This window comes from Sciurus carolinensis, chromosome 15 (genome assembly GCF_902686445.1).
Source record: "Sciurus carolinensis chromosome 15, mSciCar1.2, whole genome shotgun sequence".
Lineage (NCBI taxonomy): Eukaryota > Metazoa > Chordata > Mammalia > Rodentia > Sciuridae > Sciurus > Sciurus carolinensis.
In genome coordinates, this window is record NC_062227.1 from 22,219,472 (window position 1) to 22,224,555 (window position 5,084).

General features: G+C 40.2%; 1 pseudogene; it reads left to right on the plus strand.

Annotated features, from left to right (window-relative positions):
* Positions 1 to 336: 336 nt before the first annotated feature.
* Positions 337 to 2,291, plus strand: LOC124965612 (DCC-interacting protein 13-beta-like; annotated as a pseudogene).
* Positions 2,292 to 5,084: the final 2,793 nt, after the last annotated feature.

The following is a 5,084-nucleotide window of genomic DNA, read 5'->3' on the forward strand; positions in this document are numbered from 1 at the left end:
GTAAACTTGGAGAATGCACTACACACTATGGGCATACATGAACAATTTGATGAGCTTGTTCCCTAATAATATAAAAATTCTTAATGTAAACTAGAAGCATTCTGATGATGTAAAGAATGTGAGGCTTTTGCACAATCATATAGAGACATTTGTTGAAAAATCAACAAGTTTATCAACCTTAGCATTATCTGATGACAAAGGACCTGGAAAGTTAGAATGAGCTCAATATGACCAATGAAAAAAAGACATTGACTGAGCATCACTGGAGTTGCCTGAGCACGGAGCACCTCGGCTGCCGCCTCACGCCCTGTGTCCTTCCATCGCCTTTGCCCAGCCATGCCCGCGGTGGACAAACTCCTGCTGGAGGAGACGTTGCAGGACAGCCCCCAGACTCACTCTTTACTGAATGTGTTTGAGGAAGATGCCGGCACGCTCACAGACTATGCCAACCAGCTGCTACGCCATGCAGCACCGCTACGGGGCCCAGAGTGAAATGTACTTGGCCACCCAACAGTTCTCCAAGCAGCTGCTGGCATATGAAAAGCAGAATTTTGCACTTGGCAAAGGGGATGAAGAAGTAATTTCTACACTCCACTATTTTTCTGAAGTGGTGGATAAGTTTCATGTTCTCCATTCAGAGCTGGTTAAACAGCTGTCAGATGCCATGGTTCTACCTGTTGTACAATTTCGAGAAAAGGATCTCAGAAGTAAGCACGGATCTTTTTGGACTTGCCAGCAGTGAGCATGACCTCTCAATGGCAAAATATAGCTAGCAGGTTCCCTAAAAAAAGGAGAATGAAAATGTAAAGACTGAAGTTGGGAAAGAAGTGGCAGCTACACTGCAGAAACAGCACCTGGCGTCCCTCCAGTACTACTCTGCACTAAATGCGCTACAGTATCCAAAGCAGATGGCCGTGATGGAATCCATGATAGGCTCTGTCCACAGACAGATTAACATTTTTAAGAAGGGAGCAGAGATATTTTCCCAAAGCATGGATAGCTTTGTATCCTCCGTTGCAGACATGGTTCAAAGCATTTGGGTGGAACTGGAAACTGAAGAAGAAAAGATGCAGATGTCCCAGCAAGAATTACTTTCTGTCGATGAATCCATCTACATGCCAGACTTCGATGAGGTTCCCCCACAAGTCAACAGGAACCTCATCCAGAAGGCTGGTTACCTTAACCTTAGAAACAAAACAGGGCTGGTCACCACCACCTGGGAGAGTCTTTACTTCTCCACCCAAGGAAGGAACCTCATGTGTCAGCCCAGGGGAGCTGTGACCAGAGGTCTGATCCAGGACCTGGACAACTGCTCAGTGATGGCAGTGGACTGTGAAGACGGCAATACTGCTTCCAGATCACCACTCCCAGCGGAAAATTAGGAATAATCTTCCAGGCAGAGAGCAGAAAAGAAAACGAAGAGTGGATATATGCTGTAAACAATATCTCCAGACAGATGATCTACCTGACTGACAACCCAGAGGCAGTGGTCATCAAGTTGAATCAGACGGCTCTCCAGGCTGTGATTCCAATTACAAGTTTTGGGAAAAAACAAGAAAGCTCCCACCCCAGCCAGAATTTGAAAAATTCAGAAACAGAAAATGACAAGATCGTTCCCAAAACAACCATCAGCATTCTCGAAGCAGAAGAGCTGGATTGCACCTGGGCCACCTATTCAATTTGACATTGTGCTTCCTGCTACAGAATTCCTGGACCAGAACAGAGGTAGCAGGCAGATCAACCCTTTTGGTGAAACTGAGGATGAGTCATTTCTGGAAGAGAGGATTCTCTCTTTTGCAACAGATGTTTATAGTTCAGTTTTTGGGGTCAATGGCAGTTAAAACAGACAACACTACTGAAGTGACCTATGAAGCAATGAGACACGTATCATCAGCTTGGGCTATTCATAACATCTTCCATACAACAGAATCTCATCTGATGGTCACCAGTCAAACTCTGAGGTTGATAGATCCTTACCAGTGTCACAGAGTTTGCCGCTCATCAATAAAACAAAAGGCTGGTTGGCTTTGTCATCTGCATTCCTGAGTCCACAGGAGAAGAGTCTCTGAGCACATACATTTTTGAAAGCAACTCAGAAGGTGAAAAGATATGTTATGCTATTAATTTGGGAAAAGAAATTATTGAGGTTCAAAAAGATCCAGAAGCACTGGCTCAATTAATGCTGTCTATACCACTAGCCAATGACGGAAAATATGTACTGTTAAATGATCAATCAGATGACAATGATGGAAATCCAAGTGAAAATAGAGGCACAGAATCTGAAGCTTGACTCACTGCGGCCTGTGGGGGCAGCACACATAGGAAGGAAAGTTACCTCCTTAAGGGTTTTCAACTTTTCTGATGTACAGGCATACAGACCTGGCTTCAGAATGCTGACAATCATTTGTGGAATGCGCCCCTTGATGCCTTGATACTGAGACTCAGAGGGAAACAGTTAAGAAAAGGGTGACAGACTTCCTACCCATCTACTAATGTTATTGTAGGTGCCTTGTGGTAAGTCTTCTTTCCTTAGATTGCACTGCAGTGCTCAGAATGAAAGCTATGAAAAATGCATTGTTCACTTTATTTGGATGTCATCTCTTCAGTTTCTAGTATCTTTTTTAAAGTGGGAAAAGCCTAGCTTTACAACTTGATAAATACTAAAAATTTCCTAGTAATATAATCTATTTTTATATTTTACGTAAAGCTTATTAAGTACCTGTCATTCTGAAAATTGTGTACTTATAATCCAGCTTATCTTATCATTGGACCTGGCAGCATTACTCTGCAGTAAGGTGACAAGCACTACTTGGAGGCCCAGCACCAGTAGAGATGCAGGGCTAGTTTGGGTAACTATTAGACACCATGCTATAAAAGGACTAGGCCATGAATACTACAGAAAAAGTTTTACAACACAACCTCACTGAACCTTCATTCAGAAGTTTAAGGTCCTCTCAGATATGACTTTTTAGTGGCTATTCACTATGAACAGGATGCAGCTCTACCAGTTCATGTTTCTTCTGAGCCACACCCTCAAGAAAGGGATTGAATAATTTTTAAAACTCACTTGAAGCACAGCTGTTTGTGGGGCTTGGTTTGAAGTTCCTATTTCTACCCTGATATTTCTAGTTCCTGGAATCCCAGTCCACTCCCAGATCCTTCCTAGCTATGAAACAAGATCATGAATTGGTACAGTGTGTTTAATTGTAACCAAGTTCAACAGATTATCATTTTTGTAATTAACCAGCAATAAAAACTACCAATCTGCTTGAAAAAAAAGAAAAGAAAAAAGATATTGACGCATTTGGACTGTTTTTGTAAAGTATGGAACAAATGAAATAATTCTTTTTTTATATATTTTTTTGTTTGTCAGTGGACCTTTATTTTATTTATATGTGATTCTGAGAACTGAATCCAGTGCCTCACACATGCTGGGCAAGTTCTTTACCACTGAACCAGAACCCTAGCCCTGAAATAACTCTTTTGATGATATATTTCCAATAATATTTGTTTTAATATACTTTGCAACTCCAACAGTATATGCACTATCACTATAAATATTGACTGGCCCATTAGCAAAACGAAGTAAAGCATAAATGAGAGCTCAAAGTTCTGCTTGTTGTGCAGAAGTATAAGAAGTCTGTACCACCTCAGGATGAGCATGGCTATAAAAACCTGCTTTTCCTGAGCTTGTGCCATCAGTAAACACTGTCACTGCTCCAGTTGTTGGCTGAGCACCTACAATTTTTGGAAAAATAAATGAAGTTACATTAGCAAATTGAACAATCTTATCATGAGGGTAGTGACTCTCCACTTGACCAGGAAAATTTAGCAAAAGCTATTTGATGAGCAATAGAAGATTGCCAGAGCCAGCTTTGTTGTTGAATGGAAAAGGGATTACAATAACAGAAGGCTCTGATCCAATTAACTGTGTAACTCATGTCCTACCTTTAATGACTCATTGAGCAACAAAATCATGAAATGGAGTTAAAGACTTTTGAGGGGAGTGAGCAAGGTGAAGTCATTCAACTATTCCTAATGACTGCCACATTGCTGCTGTAGGAGTGTGAACAGTAGGAAATACCAACACACATATAGGTTCTTGTAAATTAATTTTAGTATGTTGTGCAGTCTTAAGGCAGTTTCAACTTTTGTTAACTCAGATCTTGCTTCTGCTGTTAGTTGTCGAGGAGAAGCCAGAGAAGAATACCCTTATAAAATTTGAAATAAAGGGCATAAATCTGCAAAGGACAATTTTAAACTCAGCCACAGTCAATTAATATCTCCCAATAATTTTTGAAACTCATTGAAGGTATGTAGAACATCAGTCCTAATTTGTAAATTTTGTGGATGAATCATGCATCCTTCAATTAAGCTGCCCAAATATTGAAAAGTAAAAGCCTTTTGCACCTTTTCAGGTGCTATAAATAAATCCACTGTGGTGAGTGATGTTTCTAATTGAGCAAAAAATTTTAAAAGTATATCTGAATTAGCATGAGCCAGAAGAATATCATCCATGTAATGGATTATATATGCATTGGGAAATTGCTCTTGTGCTAGAGCAATAGCTTGTGCCACAAAAGTCTGACATAGCATTGGGCTATTTGTCATGCCTTGAGGCAACACTTTTCAGCAAAATCTCTTTACTTGTTCCTAAGTTTATAGTCAGCATGCTAAATGCAAATCTTTTACAAGATTATCTGGATGCAATGATATAGTGAAAAAATAATGTTTTAGATCAATTACTAATTAACTGATAATCAAGAGGGATAGCTACAGGAGAGGAAAGCCCAGGTTGAAAAGCACCCATCAGTTATATAGTTCAATTAATTGCTCTGAGATCTTTCAACACTCTCCATTTGCCAGATTTTTTATCTTTATTACAAAAATTGGAGTATTCCATGGGCTAAGAGTAGGCTCAATATGACCAGTTTGAACCTGTTCCTAAACTAAATCATGGGCTACTGGAAGTTTTTCTCCTGTAAGAGGCCATTGATCAACCCAGACAGGATCATCAGATAGTCAATTAATTTTTTCTGCTGTCTCTGGGGCCAGGGAAGAGATCAATACTCCTATTAAAAAGG